The sequence below is a fragment of the Enhydra lutris genome, unplaced genomic scaffold (genome assembly GCF_002288905.1).
Source record: "Enhydra lutris kenyoni isolate GAN:26980312 unplaced genomic scaffold, ASM228890v2 scaffoldscaffold17, whole genome shotgun sequence".
NCBI lineage: Eukaryota > Metazoa > Chordata > Mammalia > Carnivora > Mustelidae > Enhydra > Enhydra lutris.
In genome coordinates, this window is record NW_019154101.1 from 2102832 (window position 1) to 2123202 (window position 20371).

General features: G+C 44.1%; 1 protein-coding gene across 2 annotated transcripts in view; it reads left to right on the forward strand.

Moving 5' to 3' along the window:
• The first annotated feature begins 11143 nt into the window (after nt 1–11143).
• LOC111147579 (phospholipase A2 group VII) overlaps nt 11144–20371 on the forward strand; it is a 36738-nt gene continuing 27510 nt past the window's right edge. For both annotated transcript variants that reach the window (XM_022503690.1, XM_022503691.1), the window contains exon 1: nt 11144–11264. The gene's annotated coding sequence lies outside the window, so the exon portion shown is untranslated. The remainder of the gene's footprint in view (nt 11265–20371) is intronic.

Below are 20371 nucleotides of genomic sequence, written 5' to 3' on the forward strand. Positions count from 1 at the left end.
TGCATGAAGCAAGCACTCAGTCCATGCTAGGTAACAGAAGACGACATGGGATGCACTTGGTCTTTTTGGCTGATTTGTTTTGGTAGAAAACTCTTATACTGGAGCATTGGATGAATGTTAAATAGTAAGCAAAAGTACTAGCAGATTTCTAACCTGCAGCTGTCACAAAAAGCCAAACCGGTTCTAGAGTCAGTGTCTTGAAGCCCCTGCTTGCCTTTCACACAAACCTTTGAGCAGGTTTACGCTAAAATCAGCCCATTTGTTTCACACTTGAGTTCACACCAAACCAATCCTAAAAACCCATATGGAAATAAACACAAGGGACTCAGAATAGGCAAAAACAATCTTGCAAAACAATGAACAATGAATCTTGGAGCACTGAAAAAAATGAAATAAAGTTTAAATAAATAAAAAAAAAGAACAAAGTAGGAGGACTCAGACTTCCTGATTTCTAAACGGACTTCAGAGCTACAGTAATCAGCGTGTGATAGGAATGAAGTACATTCATTGTACTTGTGGTACGTACATGTGGCATTAAGATAGATATATGAGAGGAATGGGATAGACTTGAGAGTCCAGAAATAAATGCTTACATTTATGGTCCATTGGTTTTCAGTGAAGGTGCCAGGAAAAGTCAATGAGGAAAAATTATCTTTCCAAATGGTACTGACGCCATTGGATAGTCACATGCACAAGAATGAAGTCGATCCTTTCCCTCAGGCCATATACAAAACTTAACTTAAAATGGATTACAGACCTACAGGTGCCTGGGTGGCTCAATTGAATGAGCGTCCCACTCTTGGTTTCAGCTCAGGTCCTGATCTCAGGGTCCTGGGATCGAACCCTGCATCAGGCTCTGTGCTCAGTGTTGAGTCCACTTGTCCCTCTCCCTCTGCTCCTTCCCTATCTGTTCTCTCTCTCTGTGTGTCTTAAATAAGTAAGTACATACATACATAAAATTTTTTAAAAATTGGATTCCATTTTAAAAAATGGATTACAGACCTAAACATAAAACCTTAAACAAAATTCTTAGAAGAAAACACGGAGGGGGCACCTGGGTGGCTCAGTGGGTTAAAGCCTCTGCCTTCGGCTCAGGTCATGGTCCCAGGGTCCTGGGATCGAGCCCCACATCAGGCTCTCTGCTCAGCAGGGAGCCTGCTTCCTCCTCTCTCTCTCTGCCTGCCTCTCTGCCTGCTTGTGATCTCTGTCAAATAAATAAAAAAAATAAAATAAAATAAAATAAAAGAAGAAAACACGGAGTAAATCATCACATAGCGTTAGGCACTGGTCCATAGTTACGACAACAAAAACATATGCCACAAAAGAAAAAATAAACAAATAAGCTGGATTTCACCAAAATTAAGAACTTTTTTTTTTTCTGTAAACAATACCTTTGAAAAAGTATGAAAGCAACTACAGGATGGGAGAAAATACTTGCAAATTATATATCTGATAAGAGACTTGTATCCAGAATACATACAGAGCTCTTACAATTCAACAATAAAACAATAGCTCAATTAAAAATGGCCAAGGAATATAAACAGAAGTTTCTCCAAAATAACGTGCTCACAGAAATACGTCCCAAATAATAAGCACGTGAAAAGATGCACAACCTCATTAGTCATGAAGGAAATGCAAATCAAAGCCACACTGACACATGGCTCACACCCTCCGAGATAGCTGTAATCAAAAAGAGAGACAATATGAGGGTCGGTGAGGATGCAGAGAAGTTGAAACCCTCATACACGTGGTAGGAATATAAAATGGAGAAACTGCTCTGATAGTACTTCAAAAAGTTAACACTCAGGTCATAATCTCAGAGTCCTGGGATTGAGTCCCACATAGGGCTTTCTGCTCGGTGGGGAGCCTGCTGTCTTCTCTCTCTCTCTGCTTGCCTCTCTGCCTACTTGTGATCTCTGTCTGTCCAATAAATAAATAAAATTAAAAAAAAAAAAGTTAGACATAGAGTTATATGACCTGTAACTCCACACTTAGATATATACCTAAAAGAAATGAAAATAAAGGTTTATAAATGTGCATGTAAATGTGCATATAAATGTTTACAAGCAGCATAACTCATAATAGCCAAAAAGTGGAAACAACCTAAATGTCCATTAGTGGATGCATGCATGAATAAAGTGTGGGAGCTCACACATATGCTATTATCTTACACTAAAACACCAACAAAGTACTGACACCTGTTGCAATATAGCGGAACCTTGGAAACATGCAAAATGAAAGAAGCAAGGCGCAAGAGACCCATATAGCATAACTGCATTTATGTGAAACGTCCAGAACAGGCAAATCCATAGATACAGAGAGTAGAGTATTGGTTGCCTAGAACTGGAATGCGGTGGGGATAGGAAGCGACTCCTAGTGAATATTGGATTTCTTTGCGGGGCGATGAAATGTTCTAAAAGTAGACAGTGGAGAGTGGTGCTTTCATAACTTGGAATATATTAAAAGTCACTAAATTGTGTATTATAACTAAATGAATTGTATCGTATGTGGATTATATCTCAATAAAGCTGTTTTAAAAATAAATAATAGTATTAGAGATTTCCTTAAAAAAATTATTTGTAAAAAAAACACCCAATTGACTAACCTACAACTGACCACTGAAATTTAGCAAATTTTCCTTCACCTAAATCTTCGTATATTTCATTAAGTATATGTGAACGTCTGTCTTTCTGGTACAGGTGTCTAAATGTAAAAAACTAGTCAGTAGATAGAAGTGTCAATAAACATGAGTGATCTGTAATAAGTAGTAAACATCTGAAGGCAGGATAATATAAAAATACTTACTATCTTGTTTGAAATCTGAGGTGCTCAGCACTGGCAGGTGTCTTAAGGGTCAGAACTCTGTTGTGTTCACGCCATGGAAACTGGCCCCTCCTTCCTCATTAAAGCTTGCCAATCAATGTCAGCTTCCGGAGAGGGGTGCCCGCTGGTGGAGGAGGGGGGCTGCCGCTCTGACTCCACCCAATCTGGCCAGCATTCCCAGTCTGTTTCTGGTCCTTGACAGCTTCTCTCCAAATAGCATTTGATCAAAATGCATGAAAATTGGGTTGTGGGGAGGGGGAAAGATTGCCAGTCCACAGGGGACTGTGAGGGAGATAAGCTGCTTGGTAACCACGATGGGGTGGTGGAGACAATGGGGCCCCTTTCAGACCCAGGGGTGAGATCTTGGAAGTCCCTTAACTTTGCTGAAACTCTTATTTCTCACCAATAAAATGAGGTTTTAACACTTTTCTTATAAGGCAATGGAAGGTGAGTAACTGAAATAATTTATACAATGCCTGGAACAGGGTAGAGGAAGAAAGGGAGGGAGGGAGAAAATCTTCAGGTCCTTTCTCCTTGTCTCTTCTTTTTGATTCCTTATTCTAACATCACGTATCTTTATGATGATGCTGGTCTAAGAGGACCTCTTCCGGCCTTCCTCTTGCCTCCCTCCTCTCCTTCCTTCCTTCTCTTCCTTCTTCTTCCCCTTTTCCTCCTCCTCTCCCCTCTTCCTCCCTCCATCCTCCTCCTCCCCCTTCCCCCTCCTCCCCCTTCCTCCTACTCCCTCTTCCTCCTACTTCCCCCTCCTCCTCTTCTCCCCCCATCTCCTCTTCCTCCCCCTCCCCTTTCTCTCTTCTCTCTCTCTTTCTTTTTTCTTTCCCCTTCCCTTTCTCTGGTACCTTTCTCCCCACATGTATTTATTGAATGCCTTATATCTGCCAGACACTGTGTTGGGCCTCTGGAGAACAAGGCACTGGTTTCCTTTCTTCTTTGAGAAGAGAGTCCAAAGTAAAAGACAGAATATTGAAAAGCATTTACCATGCAAATTCAGCATCCCATTAGCAGGGATACAATTCTTGTATTATACAAATAATATTTTTGTAAGATGAGGATTTATCTTGGTCTTACTTTTATAAAGCTTTGTGTGCCATTGGTATCGACATTTTAATTTTTTCAGATTGTGACTGAATGAATAACTTCCATCTGGGGTTAATGTCAAAAATCTATCCTCAAAGGTCTCTTGCTCATATTGTGAGGGGTGGCAGAGACCACTGGGCAATACCTGTGGCCTAGCTATTGGTCTTTGTTCACCCCGGCTCAGACACTGAGACTAACATTTCTGACTGAGGTGACCTCCATGGAGTATCTTGTCCATAGAAACCATTTTTAGGGGCACCTGGGTGGCTCAGTGGGTTAAAGCCTCTGCCTTTGGCTCAGGTTATGATCTCAGGGTCCTGGGATCAAGCCCCGCATCGCATCGGGCTCTCTGCTCAACAGGGAGCCTGCTTCCCCCAGTCTCTCTCTCTGCCTGCCTCTCTGCCTACTTGTGATCTCTGTCTGTCAAATAAATAAATAAAATCTTTAAAAAAAAAACATTTTTAGATCTGGGAGAGATTCTAGAAATCATGATTCAAAAATTCATTTTAGAGATGAGAATGTTGGGACCCGTTGACATCCTGTTATTTAATTCAAGTCACACTGCTACTGTGTTTCAGTACATGGCTTACCATCTCTCTCACCCTAACCAGGGTAGATGCACGGTGACCACAAGTTCAAGCGTGGGCTGGACTGCTTTGTCATTCCCTTTCATATTTACTGCTTACTGTTGCCCCCTGCTCAGGACACCGCAATTTTATTTTCTTTTACCTTCCTCCAATTCGAAAGAAGATAATAATAACAGACCCATAGAGACTTTGTCCTCAAACCAATAGTTGTGAACGAGGTGATACAATGAGGTAGACAGAATGGTGACGTGGCACCTGGGAAGGATAAGGAATGAGATATTTATTGAATGCCTTTGTGCATTAGGTATCGCCCTCATGTTTTAGGGATATTACTCATCAATATTTTATTTATTTATTTGAGAGAGAAAGAGAGAGCACAAGGCAGAAGGAGAGGGAGAAGCCAGCTCCCCACTCAACAAGGAGCCTAATGTGAGGCTCGATCCCAGGACCCTGAGAACACAACCTGAGCTAAAGGCAGATGCTTAACTGATTGAGCCACCCAGGCGCTCATTCCTCATCAGTCTTAATATCAAGTTTGGAATATAGTTTGCCCAGGAAGAAACTGAGGCTCAGAAGACTTAAGCATACTTAGGCCAGATCTGTCTACTGCTGGTGGAGGGCTGAATGTGAGAGCCTATGGCCAGTCCGCTCTCCAGTTTTCTTTTTCTTTTTTTTTTTAAACATTTTATTTATTTATTTGAGAGAGAGAGAGCATGAGAGGCGAGAAGGTCAGAGGGAGAAGCAGACTCCCCATGGAGCTGGGGGTCTGATGTGGGACTCGATCCCGGGACTCCAGGATCGTGACCTGAGCTGAAGGCAGTTGCTTAACCAACTGAGCCACCCAGGCATCCCCGCTCTCCAGTTTTCTAAGACAGATAAGCATCTACGGCCTCGTTCCTGGAACAGCAAACATCACCGGGGACACAAAGGACCAGACCAACTGACTCCATGATTAAGGAGGGAATTCCGGCTGCAGGAGGCTCAGAAACTTTCAAGGACCCTCAGGCAGGGCCCAGGAACAGTCCCCAGATTGTCACTCTGCTCAAGCCCTCTCACCCAAGCTACAGCCCTATCTCTCTCCTTTGATTCTCCATCAGATATCTTAAAGGTGGTCTACACTCCCTGTCCTTGTATCTCCACTTCTTCTCTTTACTGACCCTCTGCCTTCACCCCTCTATTACGATGCAATTAGTTTTAGCGGTTGCCACGCCTTCCTTATTACTGAGCCTCCCGACCCTTCCTTCAGTCTTCATTCCTTCTATCTAATCAACAGTGTTGGTGATATGTACCTTCTAAAACCTCTTTTCTCTATTGACTTCTGCAGAGCTTCTCTCTCCCATTCCCTATCCTCACTTTGACTAACCTCTCTCAGTTTCATTCCATAGTTCCTCTTCCTCCTCCTGTCCATGACTGTGATGTTCTTCAGAATTCTGTCTTCTACTTCTGCTCCCTCTGCAAACCCTCAATGGCTAATCTCATGCGTTCCCAACATTTTCACTTCCAAATAAATGACTTCTGCCCAGAGCCCAAGACTGAGCTTCAGACCTGCGTAACCAATGGCCCAGAAGATGGTTCTACCCAGATGTGCTAGCTCACTGTAGGGAAAGAAAAGCTCATTTTGTAGCATTTGCTGATTTCTGTGGCATGAAACCTCCCTCTGGCTGATTTCAAGCTACCAGTGTGAAGTCACTGAATACAGAGCTGGAAAGAAATGTGCACAGACAGCTTCTGAGCAGGAATAAGTCAACTCCACCCACCACTTGTTTGGCCTCGTGTCCCAGGGCAAAGGCTTTCAAACATTTTTTTGACACACGGTAGAAAACACATTCTGTGTCAGTTACCTATGTATGTGTACAGTGAAAACAGAGCTTCTGGGAGACAACACTTAACTTTACTGCACGTGAAATACTTTAAAATCTATCATGTTCCATTTCATTAAAAATATATCTGTCAGGGCACCTGGGTGGCTCAGTCAGTTAAGGATCCTACTCGTGATCTCAGCTCAGGTCTTGATCTCAGGGTTGTGAGTTCAAGCCCCTGGAGCCTAGTTAACTCTAAAACAAAATTTGTCTCAACTCATCAAGTACATTTAATAGGCCATTAATGGTTCATGACTCCCAATTTAAAAACATCAACCCCAGGTCTTTCAAACTCAGTGTATTCAGAATTGTGTTTATTGTCTCACTTTTCCAACCTGTTCCTTTCCCCAACTTTCTTTTCTCAATTAATGGTTCCATCACCTACCTGGTTTCCCCAGCTGGAAATTTCAGGGCCATTGTGGACTAATCCCTCTGCTGTCTCCTTCACCCCTTGCTGATATCTCATAAGTGGGTCTTCCTATCTCAGTTCCCACTGTCACTGTCCTAGTTATACCATCGTGACCTTTCACCCCAGAGCCTCCTAATTCAGCCCGTTTTCAGTTTCTCCAATCTCAATGCATCTTTTTTCAGTTCAAAATTGTCTTCCAGAAACCAGTAATGCTACTACTTACAGATGTAAGCAATGGTTTCCCATTGCCCCTAAGATATTTTGCATTCATTTAGAAAACATTTTGGGGGGTTGGGGTGGCAACGACTGTGTGCTAGGCTCCATATTGGATGCAGGGGAATAAAAATGACACAGACCCCATGCTTAAGGAGCTCACAGTCTAAACTCCATTGCATCACTCAGAAGACTCTGTTAGTTGTGCCAACTTACTTTGTCATCCTTCTCTTCTGTGCCATCCTATCTATACACCCGAGGCTTGCTGACGGCTAAATGTCAAGTTCCCAAGGACTATCATTCACATTTAGGCCCCTGTGCCTTTGCTCGTGTAGTTCCACATTCTGTTCCAGCACTCCACACGCTCTTGCCCTCTTTCTTCCAGGTGACCTCCTACTCATTCACACATGCCACTCTCTTGGGGAAGCTTTCCTTTTCACAAATTCCTATTCTTCAGAAGTTGTAAATACTTAATCACTCTAATCATGCACATACTTCAAATAGTTAAATTGTTCTGAAATACTAAAACAGAAAAGCCAGGCCCTCCCACCTCAGCCCACACCAACCGCAGTCCGGTTCCCCCAAGATCATCACTCTTAACAATTTTTCTTGTTGGAATTCTGGTGACCTTCATGTGTTTCCAAAAGAATACGCTAGACTATTATTTCTTGGTGTATCATCTTAGGAACTGGCTATCTAATTGCTAGTAGGAAAGTGAGCATTTATTTCACAAACCCACTGGCCCTATCTCTTCTCTTGCCTGAGCCTCCTGATAGAATTGTATCTGTATACTCAGGCCCTCTGCTGCTCTCCCCTCTGCAGAACTACTATGCGTTACTATGCATTTTCTTCGTCCTACCAGCTTAGTATCTCTTGACTCTCAGTTTTCTAAAATGAGAACTTTAGTAACACAACCTACTGTCCACCCTGCTCCCCACTTCTACTTCCTTCTACCTGCCTACCTTTATTTCCACATTGAAAAAAATTAATCATATTTTCATTCTTTTATATAATCATGGCTAATTCTACTTTGGCTTGTTTATAAGGTGATTCTAAAAGTTGAAAAACAATGAGCAATGTTCCCACTATGATATTATGTGAATATTGTTCCTTATGGTCTAGTGGAGCACTCTGATTACACTCTCTTCTCTGGGTCATTCAGAGAGGTATATTTTTGGATTTCTAGCTTAAATGTAGTCTCTGGGGGCACCTGAGTGGCTCAGTGGGTTAGACCTCCACCTTCGGCTCGGGTCATGATCTCAGGGTCCTGGGACCAAGCCCCGCATTGGGCTCTCTGTTCCGTGGGGAATCTGCTTCCTTCTCTCTCTGCCTGCCTCTCTGCCTACTTGTGATCTCTGTCAAATAAATAAATAAATAAAATCTTAAAAAAAAATAAATGTAGTCTCTGTGTTTAGCTACCACTCAGCAGTTCAAAATCAGTCTATTATATGCTGTGTCACCCTAGTAGTATGCCTTTTCTGGGCATTTCCTCCCTTGGAGTTCCTACTTTTAACTTATTAAATTTTAAATTTAATTAACTTAATGTTTTAATTTTTTGTTCGCATTCATCACCATCTAAGAACCTCAGGGCTTTCCAAGTTCCCAATCATACTTTCAGTTTTATTGAATCCCATTTTTCTCCTCCAGTTTATTATTTTTATCAGGATGGGTTGGCTTCCAGGCTAGGCCTAGTTATCAACCTGGAATTCCCTTGTTCTGTTCATCTGTGTTGGAGCTTCATTTTTCTTGGATCGCCGACTTCAACCCTTTCCAAGGATAATTAACAACTCACTCCTCTGAATTTTCACAGTCCTGTGCTTATCGGATTGGATAGCACTCTGTATTGTGATTTTCTTAGCCTGCAGGTCACAGTCGGAAATAGTAAGTAACATAAGGTTGGCCCTTAATAAACACTATTTGAAAATACTACTAAGCACATTATTACCATTTAATCCAATATCTTGATTGAGGGGAGAGTCATCACTTTTGCTTATATTGAAGAGGTACATAAACACTGCTATGTTGATGGAAACAGGAGTAAAAAATAAGAAATAGCTCAACAAAGAATCAACTTATAAAAACAAGTACACAATTTTTTCCCGTTTACTACATAATATTAAAACGAAATCCACATCAGATCCACTTTTTAATCAGTATGTCCTTGAAAATTTGCCATTCTTTTGGAATGTGAGACCCCATTCTTTATTAATTTCACCAGACTGGGTTTGCCAGGTTAAAAAAAAAAAATGACCAATTAAATTTGAACTTCAGATAAGCAATAAAAGATTTTTAGTATAAGTATGTCCCAAATATTGAATGGAATATACTTACATATATATATATATATATATATATATATATATATTTATTTATTTATTTATATTTATATAAACATTTATATGTAATATATTTATATGTTTTTATATATATACTTATATATATATTAGCTTTTTGTTGTTTATCTGAAATTCAATTTTAACTAGGTATCCTGTTTTGGTGGGGTTTTTTTTTTTTTTTTTTTGCTAAATCTGGCAAACCCTACCTGGGTATTTTCTCCGGGCACTAACCTGCTAACTGCCACCATTGTCTTTCCATCAAGAACTGGTCTGATTTTGATGGGGAAAGGATAGAGCTGGCATTGAAAGAAACCAGCAAAATATATCCTACCTGCCTTCTAGACCTGCTTCCAAAGCCCGTCACCTTTATAGGTGTGATGCTGAGGCTCCAGCTTCTTCATTTGGTCTTAAGGTCAAAAAGAGGAGGTCCTTAGAGATCTCTTAAGTAGGGTAAATGTACCCTTTTACATTAATATTCATATCACATTAATATCACAGGAAGTACAGGGAAATGTCATTAAGCTGATGCAGTTTTATTTAAAATTTCCCTATGGTTAGGTTTAGATAAGTCACTGCTTCTTTAAAGACACTGATAGTTGGGACGCCTGGGTGGCTCAGTTGGTTAAGCAGCTGCCTTCAGCTCAGATCATGATCCCAGCGTCCTGGGATCGAGTCCCACATCGGGCTCCTTGCTCATCAGGGAGCCTGCTTCTCCCTCTGCCTCTGCCTGCCATTCTGTCTGCCTGTGCTTGCTCTCTCTCCCTCTCTCTCTCTGACAAATAAATAAATAAAATCTTTAAAAAAAAAAAAATAAAGACACTGATAGTAAGATAACAGCCTGAATGTTCCCCCAGGTGTCCGCTCTGTCCTAGCATTTCAGCCTCTGACTGTTGTATTTTGATTAGCTCCATTTTACCGATGAGGAAACTGAGAAGCAGAAAGGATTAAAAAAAAAAAAAAAACAACTGGTGCAAGTCATGCCACTAAGTGAGAGAAATGAGCTCTAATCCGTGCACTATTACCACAGAGTCCTCAGAATAAAAGTAAAATAAATTTCATCTGCAGGTACGTCACCTCACCAAAACCCAAAAATCACTATTTAATAAAATACAGAACTCTCCTAAGGCTGTCCATGAATTTCCAACTGTTTTCCTGGAGTCTCTAAATGAAGCTTTAAATGAATACGTTTTAATGAGAAAGTGGATCGAGGAGAAAGCGTTGGAAAACGAAGGAGGGAATTTCAGTTAAACCCCAAGGAACTGGATTAAACTGAGTTACGAGATTGCCCCTTCTTCCCGCATTTCCCGTCATAATGTCCTTCTGATCACCCTCCCCAGCCCCTCCACGCAGAAATGAAACTGACACAGCCCTCCAGCCTTCCAGCCTTCCAGCCTTCCAGCCCCGGGCCCAGAGCACGCATTTCTTAGTCGGGATCTAACGCACCGGGCACGGAACTGGGGACTGGACACCGTATTTCAGATTACACGGGGAAGCGGAGTAACTGGAAAGTTGGTAGGACAGACCAGGTTGGCTTGATGTCGAGGGAAGCAGGGAGCAGATCTGATCCGAAAGGAGTCTGAGAAGAGAAATCGGGAGGCACAGCAACAGCCCCAAGCACGTTGAGGTCCACCCCTGGGCGTGTTAAATTACCCGGAGGGTGCGGGTTGCAGGACCACCGCTAGGGAGGGTGCTGGGTGCGCCTGAGCGAGCCGGTGCCCGAGTGCCTCTGCCTGCGGAGGCCGGCGGCCACACGCTCCTCCCCGTCCCTCCTCCCGCCGCGTCGGGGCTGACTTGGAGCGCCCAGCAGACGCGGAGCCCACCCACCGGCCGCGCGCTCGCGGGGACTGCGGCTGGCAGAGGCCCGCAGCGCTGGCGGCTAGCAGCAGTCGGGGTCCGCACGCTCCGGTGGGGGGGCCCTGGTTCTGGCAAGCAGCTCACCCGGGTGAGGAGGCAGCGCGAGGCGAGGCGGGAGGCCGCGGAGGTTCGGGGGGCGCGCTGGGCTCGGGCTGGGGCTGCGCGGCGCGGGAGGACGGCGATCCCGGAGCGGCCAAGGCCACGGCCACGGGCGTGGGGGGGCTAGAGGGGACGGGAACCGTACCACCTCCTGCCAGGGGCAGGGGTCCGACTCGCTTCCCCTGCCCCCTCGCGATAGCGCTGGGATCTTTGCGGGGAGGGTGACGGAATTCGAACCCAGTTCTTTTCAAATCTTTTCCGGAGGAGGCAACCTTGGGAAGACCTGGGGAGGCAACCTAAGAATTCGGTACCGAGAGGGAATCAGGTCAGGCGAGCAGGGAACGCACGGAGATTTCTTATCTCTAGATCTCCGCTGGGACAAAACAAGGAACACCTCTCTGCGGAGCACTGCATTTTCCGGAGCCCAGTTCAGAGCAGCTATTGTAGGAACAGAATTACAAAAACAGAGCACTCTCTCTGTTGTCCTCGCCTGCGCCGCATGTCTCAGAGCTCCCCCACCAAGGCTCAGATAAGATCCTGCTCTATCCGGAGTAAAAGGGAAGCTTGCTTACAGAAAGTCAGACAGGTCAGGCCTCAGAGAACCTTGTCTTCCCCCATCACACTCGGGAGTTTGTGGTGGAAGTTTCTAGCTCCCCAAACTAAAAGGTCAGGCTTGCATTGAGGCCTGCGGTTCTTGGGGTTGCTGCAGAGGTGATGAGGAAGGACGACGCAGACGTGTGTGGGAATCAGAAAAGGGCGCTTGCAGGGTTTGTTTTTTTTTTTTGAAGGACACAGAAGCTCAGGTTTAGGAGAGCTTTGTGTGAACACATCAGTCTTGTGTAAATTACCTTTGACCCAAGTGAGAACCCTGAGCTGGGAGCCTGGTATGTTAAGTAGGAGCTGGTAAGTGTATTCCATAAAGCGTTGACAGTCGCACAAGGCTCAGGACAAAATCGTGGGCTCCCATGCCACTCAGGGACCCAGGCATTAAGTATGGGCCACCACAAGCGCAGGTGAGCTGCTGGCACCCCGCGGCTTACCTCACAGAGGGAATTCTGGTGGTCCCCTAGAAGCTGGTGAGAGATCCCACCCCCTTGGCATTTTCCAGCTTGCACACATTGCACGTGGACCCTGAGTGTTCCTTCCCTTTCCCAAACATTCGCACAGGAGTCGCTGCTGTGGAGGCATGGTGATGCTCTTGGCGGAACTGGGCCCTCTGTGCTCAAGGCTGACACCCGGGAGTTGTGAGGGATATTAATCTGGTCAATCACTCATTTTACGGTTGGGAAATCCCTTCTGAGGTGTGATAAGGGCATGCCCAGCACCCAAAGGCTTTCCCGAAAACAGACCCCTCCCTGGGCAGCTGTTTCCTCATTTCCTGTCCATTGGATGTCTGTGCCTTTTGAACGCCAGTGGTGAGGGATATGCATTCCCGACCCAGTGAGGTTTCCCGGCTAATACACATTCCCATCCTGTTTGAGACTCTTATCACAGAGCAGTAAGGAAACTGCAGGAGTGGGGTCCATTAGGAATGTCAGCTGGAGTTTAGGAACCTGTGTTCCTTTCAGGGACACCCCAGAAAATGGGTATTTCCTGGAAAGGAAGGTGATCATCAGGTTATGTATACCTTGGTTCCTCTGAAGCCTCATCAGATAATTGGCTAGAGTGTCCTCTTGAGACACTGAGAAATTTCCACGAAAGTGAAGCACTGAAGAGAAAGTATTGAGTGAAGAGCCCCTAAAGGGGAACATCTAGTTGTAAAATCACGCTGTCCCAGAATTCTGAGGAATCTCTGTATTTTGAAGGAATGGGCAGCAGATTTGTACCGTCTCTTTCTATGAAGCCAGGCACCTGTTACGTACCTTCACTGTCACTTGCTCTGTTTTGCAGGTATGACTCAGAACACACGAAACAGTCTAATATATATAGGCTTGTAGTTTAAAAAAAAAAAACAAAAACCAACTTAGCAGTTGAGGAGAAAGAAAAAGCCTGCTATTAAGAATCAATATCGATTGGATTAAATGGGATAGTTTTGTTCATTCCTTCACTGACTTCAAGAGATACTTATTGAACACCTACTATGTGCACGGCACTGAGTACAATGCAGTGAATAAAGCAGATATGGTCTCTGTCCTTATGGACTCCCTGTTCTAGAATCGAGGGATGAGCAAGGCAAATTCAGATATTACTAGATGTTTTGGAGAAAAGGAAACAGCCGTGGTAGAGTACTGTGATGTGTGTGTGTGTGTGTGTGTGTGTGTGTGTGTGTGTGTGTGAGAGAGAGAGAGAGAGAGAGAGAGAGCGAGATGGAAAAGTTGGAAGGCCCCAGCTTCTTAGATTGGGTTTTATTTTTTTCTAGATTTTATTTATTTATTTGAGAGAGAGAGCGCATGAGAGCAAGCAGGGGAAGGAACAGAGGGAGAGGGACAAGCCGACTCCATCCACACTGAGCCAGGCTCAATCCCACAATCCTAAATTCATGACCTGAGTCGAAACCAAGTGTCAGATGCTTTAACCAACTGAGCCACCCAGGTGGCCCTTAGACTGGGTTTTAAGGAGAGAGCTATCTTTCTTTTCTCCCTCTCTTTTTTAAGATTTTATTTATTTATTTGAGAGAGAGAGAGAGAGCAAGAGCAGGGAGGAGGGGCAGAGGGAGAAGGAGAAGCGACTTCGCACCAATCAGGGAGCCCAACATGGGGCTCAATTCCAGGGATCACAACCTGAGCCAAAGGCAGATGCTTAACCCACTGAGCCACCCAGGCGCCCCCTAATGTGACATCTTTCTGAGGGATGACCTTGAGATGAGCCCCCAGAATACTGACAGATTGTTCTGGTGCAGAGACCCACAATCACACAGTCCTGACACCAAGCTCAGTGTGTTCCAGGCATAGTGGGAGGGCAGTGCGCCTGGTGGAGTGAGGTTGAAGGCTGGGGGCCAGGTCATGCAGAGCCCCGTAGGCCAAGGTTCGCCATCTGGACTTGAAGTGCAGTGGGAAGCCAAAGGCAGAGGCATGACGTGATAGATTGCTTCAGAGGTCACTGTGGGTGCAGTGTGAAGAGTGGGTCACAGGAGGAGAAGAGCTGTAAGGAGACCTGCCCTGGGTTGATCATGGTGACCCAGCAGACCGTGGTAGAAGTGGGTGGGTAGAAGCTGCTTCGGGAGGTAGAGTAGAAAATTCCTTTATGCTTCTCTCTCACATGTCCCATCTACCTAGCTATGATGACATTGCTACACCTGGTCCACTCCTCTGGTAAAAAGAAATAAGCTAGTCATTATGCTCTTAAGGGTAACGTAAGACATTATTACTGTTATTTGCTAATGGTGTGTGACTTTGAATTTCCTGTGCTTCATTTTCAAAAATTTTATAATAATTTTATAATAAAAGTAATTCTTTTGACTCAGTTTATTCTTTCCAACAAATTATGTTTCTTGTACGTAAAACATATTTCGATCTGCTCAGAAGGTTGGAAAATCCTAACTACAAGTTACCCACAAAACACACCACCCTAGAATGGAGGGAAATAATGCTACAGTCTTAGCTGGCTTACTCTGGGGAGCTGATTGTGATTAGGTAGAATCCCAGATAAGACTATCTGAGTCTGGGAACTGGAATAAAAATTCAGAAGAAAGTTAGCACATTTGTCTTTGTCCTGGATACAGCCATGTGCAGATATCTGACTGCAAAGATCTGTTGATAATTGAAAATCTATATGTGGCAGCAGAATTTCTGGAGAGGGCTGTGAACCAGAGTTGAATAGGGCTGTTTCCCTTAATGAAGCATTCTCTCTCACAGGGGACTCTTGAACTTTCCCCGGTTGATCACTGACGAAATTTTAGAGGGCCAGGGAAGAGTGTTGAAGTTGTTTACCCTGGAGGGTACACTTGACCTTCTCAGGGTCAGGACGACTAACCACGGCAATGAGGCAACCCTGTTTCTCTTTCCTGCCTCATTTTGACGTGTGCTGATGGGGAGGAGATGTGTCTGTGTGGAAGAAAATAGAGGTCCTTCCTCATTTACACGGTGTGCAGTGGAGGACTGGGCTCTTGGTGCCTTGTTGGGCTCCTGGTTACCTTCCCTTGCCAGACCCCATTAATGATTTACCGGCCAGAGCATCCGATTTCGGCTTGAAGTGGCCCGTCTGGTGATTCAGACGGCAGACAAAATATGACAAGGGATTATGGGATCTGTATAGACCCTTAGGATTGGGAGTGGTCAGGGCATCGTTTAGGGAGAGGCTATGGTTTCTCCTAGAGGCGCCTAATGATGCTCTTTGATTTATGTTTTGAAATATTGAATTGGCTGCTACCCTTTAAAAATCAGGAGATTTTTTTTTTAAAGATTTTATTTATTTATTTGACAGACAGAGATCACAAGTAGTCAGAGAGGCAGGCAGAGAGAGAGGGAACATGGTAACACCTGCTAGAACAGCTTGCGGTGTTCCTCTCTGGATGGTCTCCTTTGCCACAGTCCCCACCACTGTTTTGTCTGTTACTCATGTCCTGTTTAGCTCATTTGAGTTACCTGGCTGGCCCTCACAGGCTTCGGATCTGAAAGTTCAGGTTTAAGGCTAACGAGTCCTGCCCATCCATCCCGCTTCTACCCTCATCCATTGCAGGAATCCCTTTTTCAGGATCCTTTTTGGGAGTCCCCAGACCTTTTCAATTACTCCTCTGCTAGAATAGCGTAATTGTCCGAAAAGCTCCCGCTACAGGGTCCTATGCTCTGGGTTCCCATTTGTGCTCTTTTTCTGTAGAACTGGAGCTCTTATGTGCCATCTGGGGCTTCCCAGAGCCAAGACCCCTGGTTCCTTGAGCAGCTCCTCATATGGCCCTGTTGCCTTGTTCCCTCATCAGTCTGGTTATTGTTCTGTGGTTGTCCTTTTGAAGAAACTTCCAGTTGTGAAAGCCCTTACAATTCAGAGAGTTCAGAGAGAGGTGGTTTCCCTGGTGTGAAAGGTAAGTCTTGCCTTCCAGGATGTCAGTCAGCAAACTGCCCTGTGGTCTTGGGGAACTTTGAATATTTACGGCCTTAAAGCTATAGAGGACACCAAATGTTGGGAAACTGGTTGCAGATGAGTTTCCATTTCCAAAATGGGAGTAGAATCAATTAGTTTTATTTTGTTTGCAGCTGTTGAGGATTTCGGCTTATCAGTGTCTCTTTCATTCAGTTACTGTCACAACAGGGAACTGCTTCTTACTCTGCTTTTTGGACCCTATGTCTTTTCTTAGGTTGTGAAATGATTACACAAGAGTTGTATCGACTATGCCTGAGGTAAGAGGCTTCACACACTTTTGCAGAAGTCGCTTGGGAAGTTGGACATTTGAGATAATGTCCAGGTGAAGTTTTGATTCTCTTAGCTAATATGGGAGGGAGAACGTAATATGAATAGAGCAGGTACTCTCTTTTCTCTTTCTGAGTTGCAGTATTAGCAAGGATGAGGCAAGAACTTCTAGTGGTGCTTGAACCCTTCTTGTGACAGAGCACTCTCCCCACAGAGGTCTACCTCACAACAGCCTGATTATTAGAAAGTTCTTCCTTGGGGCGCCTGGGTGGCTCAGTCATTAAGCGTCTGCCTTCAGCTCAGCTCATGATCCCAGGGTCCCTGCTCAGCAGGAAGCTTGCTTCTCCCTCTGCCCCTGCTTGTGTTCCCTCTCTCGCGCTCCCTCTCTCTCTGTCAAATAAATAAATAAAATCTCTTTTAAAAATTAAAAAACAAAAAATAAGTTCTTCCTTGTACTGACCAGGGGTCCACCTCCCTAATGCTGGTTTCAGAATGAAATAAATATTTCTTCCTTATTAAAAAAAGATATAGTCTCCCCAGTCTCCCTTTAGACCAGGGTTCTTGAACCTCAGCATTACTGACCTTTTGGGCCAGGCGTTTATGTTGTGGTGTCTATCTTATGCACTGCACTGTAGGATGTCTTGCAGCACCCCTGGTCTCAGCCTACCAGCTGCCAGTAGCATGAGATGGCAGGGGGTGGTGGACCTGAGAAATGTTCCACTATATGGCCAGGGACCTGACCTGTCCATATGTGTCAGGGTAAGAGGTGTTAGCTCTCCAAATATGATGGAAGAACTAAGTGCTTACCACCAGTTATGCTGTGAATTTGTACTCTGAGTAGTTTTAATAACGGTGATGGTGACAACAGCTGGCAAAGCTCCAGAAGGTCCAGTCCAACCAGTTCTCCCATTGGATCTAACCCCCACTCCCTTTTCCCCTCCCTGATGGTCTCTGACCACCTCACACAGGCACAGGTGCGTGCTGATGACGGGATGAAGGAGCCACAGGCCAGGAGCATCCCTGGGATTGGGCTCTTCCTCTTGTCAGGCACTTCCACACCCAGGGCAGCGGCCACCCTGCCTGTGCATCGCAGGGCTCTACAGAGGCACTCAGAGAACCTGGGTGAACTGCTGGGGACTAGAATGTCCACTGTGCTGAACCCCAGGCTCTTGGTCATTAGTTTGGCCTTGCACTCGAGGACCATGCAAGATGGCACACAGTCTTGCATCATAGGACTCTCTATGGCCACCCTCTTCCACTTTTAAAGACCCTTGATTACATTGGGCCTACCTGGATGATCCAGGATAATCTGTTTTCAAGTCAGCTGATTACCTACCTTAATTCCATCTGTAATCTTGATTCCTCTTTGCTGTGTAATGTTCTGGAAATTAAGATGTGGAAATTTGGGGAGAGGGGAGTGTCGTTGTTCCGCCAGCCATATACTCCCATTCCAAAAGTTCATCCAAAAGAATTTGAGGAACAGAGTCCTGGTGCGTATGAAAGAGCCGTTTCTTTTCTCTTTACCAAGAACAGGAGAAGTAAGCACAGACCCTAATCTCCTGCCAGGATTGGGATTGACACGGATTTACTCATCAGCTTGACAGAAAATCTGGATTCAAGAGTGGACATTTTGCCTACTGTTTTGGTTTGTCTTTTGTTTCAAAAACGGAAATGATGCCCTGGGGCACCTGGGTGGCTCAGTGGGTTAAGCCTCTGCCTTCAGCTCAGGTCATGATCTCAGGGTCCTAGGATCTATCCCCACATCGTTTACCCTGCTGAGCAGGGAGCCTGCTTCCCCCTCTCCTTCTGCTGCTCCCCCTGCTTGTGCTCTCTCTCCTTTTCTCACTCTCTGTCTGTCAAATAAATAAATTCTTAAAAAAAAAAAAGGAGGGGGGGATGATGCCTGATGAGAATTTACTAGTGACAGGGGAACAGCGTTAGCGGAGGTCATGGTATTATATAGAGATCTCGGCTGAGATTTGAAGAGCTAGTAGGAAACTGAGGCTTGAGGGATAGACATTAGTACACAGAAGAAAAGACAGTATCAACTTTTATATAAAGTCATCTCTGCCCCCAATGTGGGGCTTGAACTGACGACCCTGAGATCAAGAGTCAGAGCTCTACTGACTGTAACCAGCCAGGTGCCCCCAGAAGGGATCAACTTTTAAAGGGACGGTAACAGAATGTGTTCTCTGAGCGCTCTTTAAAGGTCTTATTTATCTGCCAGGATGATATTCTAGCTAGTGATCAAGGGGTCAAGATCGAAGGAAATGCTCTTTTATTTGAAAGAGTATTGATTTTTTAAAGTAAATATTCTCATCGACTTAAAATACTGGAAAAGAGAAAAGTAGAAGGAAGGATTAAAAATTACCTTTCATTTCTAACTACAAACTCTTCAGAGAGGGGGAACTTTGTAAATATTTGTTATTTCCTTTATCTATTTTATATATTTTGAAGATACATATCTCTTCTTGTTCTTACGGTTGCCCCCAATACACACACTCCTTCTTCTTCATCTTTTACGTATCTGAGATCATGGATAATCCTCTTCATTCTCTACATAACATTTTACTTAATATTAAACATAAACACTCTCCATGGTCATACGAGCTCTACTAAATATTCTTTCAAAATTATTTACTAGAAGTAAGGCTGTATGTTTGGGTGTAACAGAAAATGTGAAACATTATGGGAAAACCACCATAATTCTGTCACCCTTATTAAATTAATAGTCTTTTAGGGTGAATTTTTACACAGCAAAATTCTATAATCTATTTTCAGTTAGAATTGCATAGCAAACTTTTTTAAGTCATAATGAATTTGTTTTGTAAATATCTTGTTAATAACTGAATAAAATCCCATTGATGTTATTCCCTGAATGTTTGAGGTTCTGTAGGGTTGTGTGTGTGTGTGTGTATGTGTGTGTTGGCTCCCATAAATAGAACTGGAACAAACACCAATAGTGCATTATATTTTTAGGATTTTTCTTCCCTGTGAATATGACTTTTTGTGTGTGCTGATCTTAGAAATAAAGTGAGAAGGTGAAAGGATATGGACCACTTAAGGCTTGCCAAATTGCCTTCCAAAGGTCAGGGTACCTATCTATATCCCCACTACAGCAGCCAAGTACACTTTGGTAAATTTCACAGAGTTCAAAAATATGTAAGTCCATGTTCCCCAGATTTTGTTTACCAATTATTGATCTGTCCGGTCAGGTACGTGTTTCTCCATCAAAATACTTTGGCTGCTGGTGTCAGTAATGAGCCTTCAAACATTGTGATTAGTAACATTGCTGTACAAAACATTTCAGTGTCCTCCCCTTGGATTCTCCAGTTGTAAGTGTCCAAAGTCAATATTATACTTATCCGAGCCCTCATTTGCAAACGTAAATACTGTTCCAGCTAACTCAAATCCCGCGGTTGAGTAGAAGGTCCTTTTCTGTAGAAGGAGAACCATAGAAGAAGAACAGACGTCTTATGAATTCTCCCTCTGTGTTGGGATTCAGAGGCCTCCCTTAGTCACCCTCCCAGACATCTCAGTGGCCATCGGAAGTTTAAAGAAGCCAGTGTCCGAGAAAGCCAGGGACTAGTAGCCATTGATAGTAGTCCCTTGTTCAGAAAAGCAAGAAGCACTGTTTTCATTTTATTAATGTGGGAAATGTTTGGTCATATTGATGTAAAATGTGTAATACTTCTGTAGAAGATTGGTGATCGCTTGTAATATAATAGCATGAAACAGCCAAACAGCTTTACCTGAGAAATCAACCCAGAGAAATGGATTCGAACCCATGCAGATGTGTTGTGGAAGCACATA